Source organism: Brachyhypopomus gauderio, chromosome 6, assembly GCF_052324685.1.
Source record: "Brachyhypopomus gauderio isolate BG-103 chromosome 6, BGAUD_0.2, whole genome shotgun sequence".
Classification (NCBI taxonomy): domain Eukaryota; kingdom Metazoa; phylum Chordata; class Actinopteri; order Gymnotiformes; family Hypopomidae; genus Brachyhypopomus; species Brachyhypopomus gauderio.
In genome coordinates this window covers 33071255-33087192 of record NC_135216.1, presented here as the reverse complement: position 1 = coordinate 33087192, position 15938 = coordinate 33071255, and the positions used below count along the sequence as shown (strand labels likewise).

Genomic DNA, 15938 nt, shown 5'->3' with positions numbered 1-15938 from the left:
TAAATCAAGCAAGGACCTGTTTCTCTACTCCTTTGCACTTCTGCTAAATACAGGATCACTAACCAAAGTTAAGATCCTTCTCAGAAGAATTGTGTATGTTTTTATGGCAAAAAAGGAGACACATGAATACAAGACTTCTGTAAATGCCCTGAAGAAAGCAATTGAAACACAGTCAACAGATTTGTTGAGCCCAAATGAGGGGGACACTTGCACAGATGCAGAACAACATGAAGATGTGGAGTTGGGGATCACAAAAAGCTCACCTTTCACCAAAATACTGGCCAGCATTTTCCAGTATGATTATGCGCAAAGATGTGAGGGAGAGGAAGACAATAAAACGTCTTCTGAAAATTCAAACTTCTGCACTGAGTTGGTGAATGTGTTGAAACGTTACACAGGCACCATACCACTTTGGTCAGGACTGATGCTACAAAGCTTCAGCAAAACTCGCGATACAAATGCTACAGTGGAGAACTGGTTTAGAACAACAAAACGAGTTGTTCTAAGAAGCCAGTTACATCGCCGACCTGGGGACTTCCTACAGACAATGAATGAGTTTGTAGCAGGTAGAGTACGGGGGGTGACACTGAAGATTCCCAAAAAACAAAAGAAAATAAAACCAGAAAACAAGAAAGAGCAAAAGGCAGTTGTGACTGAAGAAGACGTCTTTCAGGAGCCCCTCAGTCAAGAAGAAAAATGGCAAAAGAGGCCCAAAAAAACCTCTAAATACTTCACTGCCCCACTATCAAAAAGCATAGCAGAAACAACCAAAAATTGCCCTCCTTGGTCTGGCAGGGGTAAATTGGAGAAAACTACTGTCCAACTGACCAATACATGCACTGTGGACAACCTTTTATACACTATTCACTTGTCAATGACAAAATATCCAAACGTTGTACACCACCATGAAGACCAATGGATTGATTGCCTCCTTAAAGTCCATGGTTATTTCACAGAGAGGCAGTGGACAAAGGGAAAACTTGTGTGGCTTAGCAACTTTCCAAGATTTCAAGGAAAGAAATATTGGGACTGTTTTGGCTCAGAGGAGGACTTCATATCATGCCGCCTTGATTATCTCCAGGCAACAGAGTGGGAAATAAGCTGCTCTTCCCAGAGCTGTTCGTTGCCATCATTGAGAAGAACAACAAATCTTGTAGAAATTCCGTGAGTATTCAGTATTTCATTCTGTTACTGATTCTTAAAATACAAATGTGATTTTAAATGTGAAAAAAGTATATTAAATGCATGTTTTTTGTCTATAGATGTGATAACTTCACGGCTCTGCAGAGTTCATTTGATTCCTGGACAGAAGAATGCCAAAGAGAATGTGGAAGGAAAAAGTAAGATTTCTTGTGTTTGTTTTTTTAATTATTGCTAAATTTTAACTAACCAAAATGGTAATAGTATCTCTCTAAAGTCTTAGTGTTACAGATATAATAAATATTGCTAATACCATATATCACACATGTATAAAACTTTATTAAATATGTATTTCAGCAAAAATCAGGAGGCGTGTATGGGAGTGAGAACTACACATTCCAGGCATTTCATTAATGGCCTGCCATGCTTAATGGTTAGCTCCATGGTAACCACCACTTCAGGACCTTTGCCATCAGTTCTTCATCCAATGTCTTTGCCATCATCCATAACAGTTCTAGGAGAGAGGTTAGTTGTTTAATTTAAAGTTGTAAAAATTAAGCACAGTAAGACAGATTGACTTGACTTTGTGGTGATTTTGTCTTCCAAAAAAAGGTACGAGCCTGCTGCAATAACGTACTACGTCAGGAACAAAGTACATTTCATTTGTTTTCATCGACTTCATGAAGACAATCAATGGTATCTTTATGATGGTGCTGAAGAACTGAGTAGACCAGGCCATGGAGAAGTTAAAGCGACAGATTCGGTTATGCAAAGAATCTTGTGCAGTGACTGCCAGTTAGGCCATCTTTTGTGTATTCGAGTAAGTTATGATTGTATGCATATCACAGACTAATTCTGTCACATGATTATCAAAAACCTATCTCAATGGTTTGCACTGATACCACTGGAAATGCAAGTATACTACAAAACTCTCCAAGTTATAATAGTTTCCTTAACCCATATTTATTATATTACAAAATAATACAAGGCAACATGCAAATATATGTTATTACAGCCTTCTATGACAAACATAGCTTGGAGTATTTAAGTAACCTGAAATAACCTTAGAATAAGGAATAGTATATTTGCTATTGTGTGATGGCAAAGTTTTTTGTTGGCTGGATGGACTTGAATGATCACAAGTTTAACATAAATACACCTTTAACATTTATATGATCTACAAGGACCTATATTTGCAAAAAATTATAAATATTCGAAACTATTCTATTTATTAAAAAAAATATTTTCTTCAACATATATATAACAAAATATATATTAACAAAAATATGTCTTCTTCAACAGGCTGATGTAGATAATCCACAGATGAGAAACACAGATGAGCCACACATGGTAAATGTGTTTTTGTGTATTGATGTACTTTCCATTTTGAGCTGCTTTAAGTACATTGCCCAAATTAAATATGTACTATTTTTCTCATTCTAGAATCACAACATATACCAACAAATTTTGAAGGCAAACAGTTGGTATAATGAAAACCAACACCATTTCAAGGGAGAGGTTGCACCACCACCATTGCTACACATGAGCAGAACTGAGGCAGAAGAGGCTCTCCAAAAGTTTGACATGCTGGAAGAGATCGTCAGTGACGATGACAGAGCTGACATCCTTGTGAATTTTTCCTTTGTTTTCAAGGAAATGGAGGACATGCATTTGTTTTTGGCAAATGTTCGAGACAAAATGAAGCTTAGAATTTGTTGTGAAATAATGAAAGACTCTTATGATGACTTTTAGAAGATGGTACAGACTGTAGTTGTGACGCCGAAGACGTCGAAACAGAGGCAGCTGGAGACGCAGGTGGAATGAACGTTTTATTCTCCATAATAAAACAACACAAACGAAAGCCTAGCCAACGAGATGACCCAGAAAAAGACAAGGCAATTGACACTCTCAGGCAGAGCTTGACGGTCCTGTACGGCTCGTAACGGCAATGTGCAGCACTGGACCGGACGACCTGCAGGCTTAAAAAGAGCAAACATAATTGTGTACAGGTGTTTAGTATTCAGGTGAATGTGATGGTGGGAGTGGTTGCGTGCGCAGGGGTGTGTGCTGGGATCGGCTGCTGGCCGGGATGCACGCCCTCCGGTGGCGACCCGGCCCCCTCACCGTGACACTAGTAATATTTGTAATATTTAATATTTATTTCTATATTTTAGCACTGTATTAAACATCATTTATTTATTTAGTCATTCAACTTATTTATATTATTTATCTTTTTGACTTTGGTTGTTGTTGTTGTTGTTATCTTGTTGACTTTGGTCACTAAAGCAATGTAAAGCTCTATTCCTTAAAATGTTTAATAAATAATTTAATTTTTTATTCTTTGAACAACTATATTTATTTGTAAGTTCACTGGTTTGCTTCTTTCATTGGGTTTGGTTTTAATTGTGAAAGATTTTTTTTTTTGGGGGGGGACATTCAATTGAAATCTTACAATGTAACATTGAGATAATCACTGATTAGTGATTCCTGTCATTGCAATACATTTGGATTTTACTTATGGGTTTGATTCATTTAATGGGTTGCTACTCATTTAAGAAGCAAGTTGGAGGCTTACATATTTCCTTATTTAAGATGATGCAACTAGTTCATGCAGCATAATTTTTGTGCAACATGAAAGGTGATGGAGGTTTACAATCCTCAAAGCAAGTATAGTTTAGTTTTAGGTATGTATTAAGTAACCAAAATTATAATAATAATAATCTTTATTTGTATAGATTATTATTTGCTTTATTTGTATAGATTATTATTTGTTTTATAAATAAAAACAAACATTAAAAGGAAGCAAAGAAAAGACAAAAAGAAAATGTTAATAGAAGATAAAAAGGAAACAAACATAATAAAATAATGACAAATTATAAAATAATAATAATAATGTAATAAATAAATATTAAATAAATATTAATAACATAAAATGTAACTACATAAAATAAAGTAAAAAAAAGAAAAGTAAATAAGATAATAATAATCTGGAAAACTATTAAAATAATTAGAACTGAGTTAGAGTTTCTTAACCAAATGCAAATCTATACAGGAAGGTTTTGAGACTTTGAGAGTTTTTGAGCTGTGCAGGAATGAAATGCCTCTGAGCTCTTCAGTAAGAGAGTTACAGAGCTTTGGGCCATCGTGGCTAAAAGCACCCTTGCCAATCTTTAATTGGCTTTTAGGAATCACCAGTAGATTACTGTTTGAAGACCTGGCTTAAAAGTTGCACCGTGTGAAGCCTTAGAAGGAATAATGGTAGTGGTTCATTTATTTTACAGGGCCAGAAAAAAGAGACGCATAACTAACAGGCAGTTATTTCCCAGTGCTGCATAAGAACAGGTTGACATACACCTGTCAGTCTAAAACACCATTATTAAAGAGAATATCTAAACAATCTTAAATATTTAAAATGTGCTTTGATCTACAAAGATAATTAAAACAAATATGATTCTTGAGAAGAGATGGCTATTCCTGGCCAGAGCTGAAAAAGGCATTGAATATACCAATGGAAATTGAATTTGGTGGAGTTATGATTTTCTTTTAGGGAAAAACCTGGTCTCTATGTCTGAGAATTCATTTGTGTGACTCTACATGAATAAGGCCTACAAGTATGTAGGTTAAATTTCTCTAATGTCACATAGGGCTACGCCCCCTCTCATAGCTGTCACTCTGGGTTCCCTCATGTCTGTGTTTCTTGCCTGTTCATCCCGCCCTGCTCATTTGTCTCTGTGATTCCCTGTTAATTACCACACCCCTGTGTCATTGTCATCACCTGTTCCTTGTTCTCAGTTCTGTGTATATTAGTCCCTGTATCTCCCAGGTCTAGTCATCGGTTGTTTTGTGCTACATGTATTCTCTGTTCAAGTTGTATTCTCTTGTTTGTGTATTCGCGTTTCCCCGTTTGTTTCAGCCTGTTCCGTTTTCCCTGCCTGGTTTCTGTGAGTACTCCTTTTGTTACCATGTCGTTGCTTGTTCAATGTTCGGACTCCCTCAATGATTTGACCCGTGCTATCCTCTTCAACCCTGATTTTGGAATTTCCCTTAATAAATCTCGCTCTTCTCAGCATTTGTGTCCATCCCTTCGCTACGCAGCGCAAGCTACGTTACATCTAAATACAATATTAATAGACTGCACTATTAACATTATATAATATTTTAACTATTATACAAACTGAAGTCTAGTTCATCCAATAGATAGGCACATGTTTAATATGATGCATATATCTTGCCTGGCCTGAGACATTAGAGGAATATAGCAGCAAGCATCTGCAATTGAACTGTTTCATTTCACTTGTGCAAAACTACACAATATGTCATATTGCCAGTTAGATCTGAGGGCTACAGTGATGTCGGGCCAGGCTCAAACCAGGTTTCTCTTACATATAGTAAAGTGTTATGTATGATGCATATGTTATTTGCCTGGCCCAATGCCTTACATGCATACAGCAAGCCTCTGAAATCCACCTCATGAACCATTTCACCTGTGCGCTTAGTCAATATGCCATTTTGCCAGTTGGATTTGAGGGCTAAAATGATTCTGGGCCAGGCCAAAATCAGGTTCCTCATATATATAGGAACTGGTTATGAATGATGCAATTGAGTTTTGCCTGGCCCAAGACATTGCAGGCATACAGCAGGCTTCTGAACTTGCCCCTCTGAACCATTTCACCTATGCACTTTACTCAATATGTCGTTTTTCCATTTAGATTTGAGGCATAAAATGATTCTGGGCCAGGCCAAAATCAGGTTCCTCATACATATAGGAACTAGTTATGTATGATGCATGTGTTATTTGTCTGGCCCGACGCCTTATAGGCATACAGCAGACCTCTGAAATTGCCCCTCTGAACCATTTCAGTGCGCTTTCTGTGCGCTTACCTACTGAATATGCCGTGTTTCGAGTTAGAGTTGAGGTATTAAATGATGTTAAATGAAGAGATTAATTTGTGTTCTAGAACAGCATTTCTGTGTTTTTAGTTTTAAATCTAAGAATATGTTTACTTACGTTAGAAATGCTGACGAATTCAATCATCATGTACAAATCGCGTACAATTGGAACAACTTGAAATAGAAACCATTTACAAAAAGAATGCTTTCATTAAATTTTTATTTTTTTTCTACATTCACAAAATCAGTATGGGAAACAATAACCTCTTAAATGTTTTCTTCTACGCTCGTTTGTTTAATCTATCGCTTTTAAACAAAGTGCGCAGCAAACACATCGTGAACACACCCTTTTTGAATAAGGAACCAACTTCAGTCGTCGAATAAGGAGCTGCGAATAAGTAACCAAACGAATCTCAAACTGCGAATAAGTAACCAACTTCAGCCTCGTATGTATTTAAAACCTTTTTTACTTCTCTGCATATGGCAGAGCGACGTGGTGTATTGTAACCTACCTATATTCCTGAACACATGAATTTGGTGTTGTTCTATGCGGTTGTCATAACATACAACACTCAAATGTCAACGTTCAAATGTCATCGCTGCGGAATGAGTTCTTCTGTCCGGCGTCACGGGCCATGAAATGACGGTAAGCTGGTGTCAGTCGTTGCAGTATTTGTAGCGTTTTTTCCAGTTCTAGTGATTCTCTAATTTTGTAGACAGGATCAGACATTTTCTTTCAGATTATCCACATTTCAGAGGCAGGTATATGCGCCAATACACGTTATGTACAAGTTTGTATTGTTAAATATTACGTTTTTATATCTATTATAAAAAAATCATGAAAATCGTTCACAGAATGGCCCTTTATGGGAAAGGGCTTATTTCGTAAGCCAATTACAATGTTCGGCTTACGAAAATGATTTTATGTATGTACATATATAAATATTAACAGGGCGTGTGAAACAGTGTATTTTTAGTCTGGCTGGTGAGGAATATTGGCAACGGATCCGAATGAATTAGAGCGCGTGAGCACTGACACAAAGAGCCCAGCTGGAACTGTAGGGCCAGTCACTCTATTCTCAACCATAAAGCAACTTTTCTTCTGTGCCAGTAAAACTATCTAAGGATAAATAAACACAGTAACTACGGAAAACGCGAAAACCTATTGCATAGACGACAGCCCACATGTGTTTTCTGTAGCACGCTGGAAACCCTACACGCGAGTGGGGTGTTAAAATGATTGACTTTGGAATGGACACCAAATGATGTCTTGATGGGTGTAAAACGGGAAGGGGGGGGGGTACGTTCGGTAACTCTATTATAAGCACAGTGACGGTTCCCTCGGTCAAATGTCACTGACGGCAGAAAACAGAAGGTATGTGAACAAAAAAAACAAAAAAACGTCAAGATGGAACTGAGACCGGAAGTTTAAAAATTCATAAAAAAGCATCACATGCTATGCTTAGAAATGCCAACGGAGATGGAAACAAATGTAAGAAAGAGTGGCCATTTAAGGTAGCACACATCTTATTTTAAAATATTTTGCAGATATTAATAAATAATAATAATTTATTATAGAACATTATTTAATGATAAAGGTTTAACATTGAGGGAACATGAGTTTCGTGTTAAGTGTACAAACAAAAAATTAATCAGAAAATACAGAAACCTTGTCACGTATAAAAGTTTACCAGGAAGACGTGTCCTCAGATGAAGCCATTGTATCATAACTAAATAATTCCCCATGTACAAACGTAGAGAGAAAGAATTGACAGAATGTTATTTACACAAGAATGGTTTATATTTAGAGGGAAATTGGTTATTTTACTTAAATGTGATTGAAATATCAAAAGTATTGTAGTATTATGTAGTCTTTAATGTGAAGTTGGCAGCTTGTATGGTAAAATTGACAAATTAACTGAAAGGTAATTGAATGTCTTGTGACCGAAGGGACGTCGGTTCGATTCCCAGGCCTGAGGCCATGACTGAGGTGCCCTCAGAGGTGGACTGGGGAGAAAAAGTGGCCCAGGAGTTCCTGACAAACTGGCCCACTATATTATATATATATGTGACCGGGTAGAGGTTCCCACGCCACAGATACCCAAATAAATTAGTTAGGCAAGCTGTTCCACACTTAAATAATTTTATTCGGTAACAAATATTAAAAGTAATATGATCAGACATAAGGCATAATACTAAAGATGTACATAAAACCAGTATTTATATACCGGTGTGTGGGCAATTAAATAAATCCACCGATGTCTAGTCAGTAACCACAATGAAATATCAATAGAATTGCGTTGCCTATTATGTAGCTATATTGTAGCTATATATATACACAGGGGAGGTGGGAGCACCCCGACCGACTGCTGCGCACACATCGACAGTCTCAGCCTTTTCTTCGGCGCATTGGCAATGTTTGCAATCAAGAGAGGAGCACGGTCGTCGAATCATTCCCATGACTTCAGCCCAGCCTGTGCTCGACCACAAAGCTAAACTCCTGTAGCCTTGCCAACGATCTCGCTAGCTGACCCTCTGGCTCTTTGAAGTTCAGCAACCACTGCAGCGACGCATGGTCTGTTCTCAATAAGAAAGGCACGCCGTAAATGTACGGCCGGAAGTGCCGCAACCCTTCCATCACGGCCAGTAGCTCATAATTGTGTACAGGTGTTTAGTATTCAGGTGAATGTGATGGTGGGAGTGGTTGCGTGCGCAGGGGTGTGTGCTGGGATCGGCTGCTGGCCGGGATGCACGCCCTCCGGTGGCGACCCGGCCCCCTCACCGTGACACTAGTAATATTTGTAATATTTAATATTTATTTCTATATTTTAGCACTGTATTAAACATCATTTATTTATTTAGTCATTCAACTTATTTATATTATTTATCTTTTTGACTTTGGTTGTTGTTGTTGTTGTTATCTTGTTGACTTTGGTCACTAAAGCAATGTAAAGCTCTATTCCTTAAAATGTTTAATAAATAATTTAATTTTTTATTCTTTGAACAACTATATTTATTTGTAAGTTCACTGGTTTGCTTCTTTCATTGGGTTTGGTTTTAATTGTGAAAGATTTTTTTTTTGGGGGGGGGCATTCAATTGAAATCTTACAATGTAACATTGAGATAATCACTGATTAGTGATTCCTGTCATTGCAATACATTTGGATTTTACTTATGGGTTTGATTCATTTAATGGGTTGCTACTCATTTAAGAAGCAAGTTGGAGGCTTACATATTTCCTTATTTAAGATGATGCAACTAGTTCATGCAGCATAATTTTTGTGCAACATGAAAGGTGATGGAGGTTTACAATCCTCAAAGCAAGTATAGTTTAGTTTTAGGTATGTATTAAGTAACCAAAATTATAATAATAATAATCTTTATTTGTATAGATTATTATTTGCTTTATTTGTATAGATTATTATTTGTTTTATAAATAAAAACAAACATTAAAAGGAAGCAAAGAAAAGACAAAAAGAAAATGTTAATAGAAGATAAAAAGGAAACAAACATAATAAAATAATGACAAATTATAAAATAATAATAATAATGTAATAAATAAATATTAAATAAATATTAATAACATAAAATGTAACTACATAAAATAAAGTAAAAAAAGAAAAGTAAATAAGATAATAATAATCTGGAAAACTATTAAAATAATTAGAACTGAGTTAGAGTTTCTTAACCAAATGCAAATCTATACAGGAAGGTTTTGAGACTTTGAGAGTTTTTGAGCTGTGCAGGAATGAAATGCCTCTGAGCTCTTCAGTAAGAGAGTTACAGAGCTTTGGGCCATCGTGGCTAAAAGCACCCTTGCCAATCTTTAATTGGCTTTTAGGAATCACCAGTAGATTACTGTTTGAAGACCTGGCTTGAAAGTTGCACCGTGTGAAGCCTTAGAAGGAATAATGGTAGTGGTTCATTTATTTTACAGGGCCAGAAAAAAGAGACGCATAACTAACAGGCAGTTATTTCCCAGTGCTGCATAAGAACAGGTTGACATACACCTGTCAGTCTAAAACACCATTATTAAAGAGAATATCTAAACAATCTTAAATATTTAAAATGTGCTTTGATCTACAAAGATAATTAAAACAAATATGATTCTTGAGAAGAGATGGCTATTCCTGGCCAGAGCTGAAAAAGGCATTGAATATACCAATGGAAATTGAATTTGGTGGAGTTATGATTTTCTTTTAGGGAAAAACCTGGTCTCTATGTCTGAGAATTCATTTGTGTGACTCTACATGAATAAGGCCTACAAGTATGTAGGTTAAATTTCTCTAATGTCACATAGGGCTACGCCCCCTCTCATAGCTGTCACTCTGGGTTCCCTCATGTCTGTGTTTCTTGCCTGTTCATCCCGCCCTGCTCATTTGTCTCTGTGATTCCCTGTTAATTACCACACCCCTGTGTCATTGTCATCACCGGTTCCTTGTTCTCAGTTCTGTGTATATTAGTCCCTGTATCTCCCAGGTCTAGTCATCGGTTGTTTTGTGCTACATGTATTCTCTGTTCAAGTTGTATTCTCTTGTTTGTGTATTCGCGTTTCCCCGTTTGTTTCAGCCTGTTCCGTTTTCCCTGCCTGGTTTCTGTGAGTACTCCTTTTGTTACCATGTCGTTGCTTGTTCAATGTTCGGACTCCCTCAATGATTTGACCCGTGCTATCCTCTTCAACCCTGATTTTGGAATTTCCCTTAATAAATCTCGCTCTTCTCAGCATTTGTGTCCATCCCTTCGCTACGCAGCGCAAGCTACGTTACATCTAAATACAATATTAATAGACTGCACTATTAACATTATATAATATTTTAACTATTATACAAACTGAAGTCTAGTTCATCCAATAGATAGGCACATGTTTAATATGATGCATATATCTTGCCTGGCCTGAGACATTAGAGGAATATAGCAGCAAGCATCTGCAATTGAACTGTTTCATTTCACTTGTGCAAAACTACACAATATGTCATATTGCCAGTTAGATCTGAGGGCTACAGTGATGTCGGGCCAGGCTCAAACCAGGTTTCTCTTACATATAGTAAAGTGTTATGTATGATGTATATGTTATTTGCCTGGCCCAATGCCTTACATGCATACAGCAAGCCTCTGAAATCCACCTCATGAACCATTTCACCTATGCGCTTAGTCAATATGCCATTTTGCCAGTTGGATTTGAGGGCTAAAATGATTCTGGGCCAGGCCAAAATCAGGTTCCTCATATATATAGGAACTGGTTATGAATGATGCAATTGAGTTTTGCCTGGCCCAAGACATTGCAGGCATACAGCAGGCTTCTGAACTTGCCCCTCTGAACCATTTCACCTATGCACTTTACTCAATATGTCGTTTTTCCATTTAGATTTGAGGCATAAAATGATTCTGGGCCAGGCCAAAATCAGGTTCCTCATACATATAGGAACTAGTTATGTATGATGCATGTGTTATTTGTCTGGCCCGACGCCTTATAGGCATACAGCAGACCTCTGAAATTGCCCCTCTGAACCATTTCAGTGCGCTTTCTGTGCGCTTACCTACTGAATATGCCGTGTTTCGAGTTAGAGTTGAGGTATTAAATGATGTTAAATGAAGAGATTAATTTGTGTTCTAGAACAGCATTTCTGTGTTTTTAGTTTTAAATCTAAGAATATGTTTCCTTACGTTAGAAATGCTGACGAATTCAATCATCATGTACAAATCGCGTACAATTGGAACAACTTGAAATAGAAACCATTTACAAAAAGAATGCTTTCATTAAATTTTTATTTTTTTTCTACATTCACAAAATCAGTATGGGAAACAATAACCTCTTAAATGTTTTCTTCTACGCTCGTTTGTTTAATCTATCGCTTTTAAACAAAGTGCGCAGCAAACACATCGTGAACACACCCTTTTTGAATAAGGAACCAACTTCAGTCGTCGAATAAGGAGCTGCGAATAAGTAACCAAACGAATCTCAAACTGCGAATAAGTAACCAACTTCAGCCTCGTATGTATTTAAAACCTTTTTTACTTCTCTGCATATGGCAGAGCGACGTGGTGTATTGTAACCTACCTATATTCCTGAACACATGAATTTGGTGTTGTTCTATGCGGTTGTCATAACATACAACACTCAAATGTCAACGTTCAAATGTCATCGCTGCGGAATGAGTTCTTCTGTCCGGCGTCACGGGCCATGAAATGACGGTAAGCTGGTGTCAGTCGTTGCAGTATTTGTAGCGTTTTTTCCAGTTCTAGTGATTCTCTAATTTTGTAGACAGGATCAGACATTTTCTTTCAGATTATCCACATTTCAGAGGCAGGTATATGCGCCAATACACGTTATGTACAAGTTTGTATTGTTAAATATTACGTTTTTATATCTATTATAAAAAAATCATGAAAATCGTTCACAGAATGGCCCTTTATGGGAAAGGGCTTATTTCGTAAGCCAATTACAATGTTCGGCTTACGAAAATGATTTTATGTATGTACATATATAAATATTAACAGGGCGTGTGAAACAGTGTATTTTTAGTCTGGCTGGTGAGGAATATTGGCAACGGATCCGAATGAATTAGAGCGCGTGAGCACTGACACAAAGAGCCCAGCTGGAACTGTAGGGCCAGTCACTCTATTCTCAACCATAAAGCAACTTTTCTTCTGTGCCAGTAAAACTATCTAAGGATAAATAAACACAGTAACTACGGAAAACGCGAAAACCTATTGCATAGACGACAGCCCACATGTGTTTTCTGTAGCACGCTGGAAACCCTACACGCGAGTGGGGTGTTAAAATGATTGACTTTGGAATGGACACCAAATGATGTCTTGATGGGTGTAAAACGGGAAGGGGGGGGGGGTACGTTCGGTAACTCTATTATAAGCACAGTGACGGTTCCCTCGGTCAAATGTCACTGACGGCAGAAAACAGAAGGTATGTGAACAAAAAAAACAAAAAAACGTCAAGATGGAACTGAGACCGGAAGTTTAAAAATTCATAAAAAAGCATCACATGCTATGCTTAGAAATGCCAACGGAGATGGAAACAAATGTAAGAAAGAGTGGCCATTTAAGGTAGCACACATCTTATTTTAAAATATTTTGCAGATATTAATAAATAATAATAATTTATTATAGAACATTATTTAATGATAAAGGTTTAACATTGAGGGAACATGAGTTTCGTGTTAAGTGTACAAACAAAAAATTAATCAGAAAATACAGAAACCTTGTCACGTATAAAAGTTTACCAGGAAGACGTGTCCTCAGATGAAGCCATTGTATCATAACTAAATAATTCCCCATGTACAAACGTAGAGAGAAAGAATTGACAGAATGTTATTTACACAAGAATGGTTTATATTTAGAGGGAAATTGGTTATTTTACTTAAATGTGATTGAAATATCAAAAGTATTGTAGTATTATGTAGTCTTTAATGTGAAGTTGGCAGCTTGTATGGTAAAATTGACAAATTAACTGAAAGGTAATTGAATGTCTTGTGACCGAAGGGAGGTCGGTTCGATTCCCAGGCCTGAGGCCATGACTGAGGTGCCCTCAGAGGCGGACTGGGGAGAAAAAGTGGCCCAGGAGTTCCTGACAAACTGGCCCACTATATTATATATATATGTGACCGGGTAGAGGTTCCCACGCCACAGATACCCAAATAAATTAGTTAGGCAAGCTGTTCCACACTTAAATAATTTTATTCGGTAACAAATATTAAAAGTAATATGATCAGACATAAGGCATAATACTAAAGATGTACATAAAACCAGTATTTATATACCGGTGTGTGGGCAATTAAATAAATCCACCGATGTCTAGTCAGTAACCACAATGAAATATCAATAGAATTGCGTTGCCTATTATGTAGCTATATTGTAGCTATATATATACACAGGGGAGGTGGGAGCACCCCGACCGACTGCTGCGCACACATCGACAGTCTCAGCCTTTTCTTCGGCGCATTGGCAATGTTTGCAATCAAGAGAGGAGCACGGTCGTCGAATCATTCCCATGAATTCAGCCCAGCCTGTGCTCGACCACAAAGCTAAACTCCTGTAGCCTTGCCAACGATCTCGCTAGCTGACCCTCTGGCTCTTTGAAGTTCAGCAACCACTGCAGCGACGCATGGTCTGTTCTCAATAAGAAAGGCACGCCGTAGATGTACGGCCGGAAGTGCCGCAACCCTTCCATCACGGCCAGTAGCTCGCGACGCGTAACGCAATAGTTCTTCTCGGGTTTGTCCAGGCGGCGGCTGAAGTACGCTATCACACACTCAGAGCCCCATAGGGACTGTGACGGTACGGCTCCTAACCCGTGGTCGCTCGCGTCAGTGTCAACAATAAACCATTCGGAGAAGGAGGGATAAGCCAGGACAGGCGCACTACACAATCTCTGCTGCAGGGTACAGAAGGCATGCTCAGCGTCGTCGGACCATTTAAACCTCGCACCGCCACCACTCGTCAGGCGATGAAGAGGGGCAGCGATATCCGCGGAGCCCTTCACTAAACAGCGGTAGTAAGATGCGAGCCCGAGGAAGCTGCAAACTTATCGCACCATGCGAGGTGTGGGCCATGCCCGAACAGCGGCCGTCTTGCTGGGGTCAGTAGATATGCCCTCCCCGCTCACAAAGAGATTGCACTTAGCTGGGTTAAGGGACAATTTCACACCCTCCACGAGGCTCAAAACTAACTCTAGGCTAGCCAGTGCAGACTCAAAACCTGCAGCAAGGACCAAAACGTAATCCGTACACAATGCATTTACTACTCGGAACGCCAGACAACACTCGCTCCATCAGGCGCTCAAAAGTGGCTGGCGCGTTACAGAGGGGAGAACCGTGAAATGCCAGAGACCTGTGCCGATCGAGAAAGCAGTTTTCTCCTTCGCTGTCTCGTCCAAGGGGACCTGCCAGTACCCGCTACGCAGGTCCAACGAGTTAAACCAATCCGAGCCCACTTACCGCTCGAGAGTGTTGTCCACCTGTGGCATCGGGTACGAGTCGTGCTTAGTGACCGCGTTCAAACATCGGTAGTCAACGCAAAAACGCCACAAACCGTCCTTCTTAGTGAGAACTACGGGCGCGGACCACGAGCTATTCGAAGGTTCAATGACACCGGCCGCTGCCATTGGCCATTTAGCATCCGACCAAAAGCTGCTTTGCTGTCGACTCATCTGGCTGCTGCCCAAACCTGGTCCGGAGCGCTGCCTTGAGCGGTGCTAGCGCGTGTCTGGCTTCAGTGGGCAGCCCGACCAGAACCCTGAGCGCCGGCCCCCGGAGCGCCAAGCATAGTTGAACTGCCGTCTCAGCCTCGGACCAATTCTCGTAGCCAGCAATGGCGTCGAGCTGAGCCTCAAACGCCGCCCAATCCGCTTCGCCGCCATAGCCGGGCAGGCTCAGCCGGTGTGTTGGGGTGGTTGCAGCGGTCGCCGTTGCTTCAGGCACCATCGCGCGCGTGGCGGGTAGTTCCCACATCCCGTCGCACCCTCTGGCAGGTGTTTCTCTACATCCAGAGGCTGGCTGGTCGAGGCGAGGCATCGCTTCTCTCTCGCTCCAGTTTCTAGCCGTTCGAGCTCTCCGGATAGATGTAATAGCTCTCCGCGGAGAGCCACTTCTGACACCAGTTGTGGCATGGTGTGGAAGAGAGAGGTCGCAGACAAGTCCATTCATAAAGAATGACAGGCTTTATTCTTGTCTCAGGACAGTTTGCCGCACGTAGGCGCAATAAACTGGAGCTTTTATTGAGCTAGAACTTGTACATGAAGCACAAGGTAAATCACAGGTGTACCGGTATCACACACTCACGGAGGGTAAACTTAGGAGAGACACAAATACATAATGGAAACAGGAATGACTCGACTAACAATGTAAATAAACACTATTTACTAATAACCTTACATAAGCATAAACATACATGAA

General features: G+C 39.3%; 1 long non-coding RNA gene across 1 annotated transcript; it reads left to right on the top strand.

Moving 5' to 3' along the window:
• The first annotated feature begins 1262 nt into the window (after positions 1-1262).
• Positions 1263-2877, top strand: LOC143516326 (uncharacterized). Its single transcript, XR_013131656.1, has 5 exons — positions 1263-1340; positions 1498-1665; positions 1753-1960; positions 2443-2490; positions 2584-2877. It is a non-coding gene; the product is annotated as an uncharacterized LOC143516326 (long non-coding RNA).
• The last annotated feature ends 13061 nt before the right edge of the window (positions 2878-15938 follow it).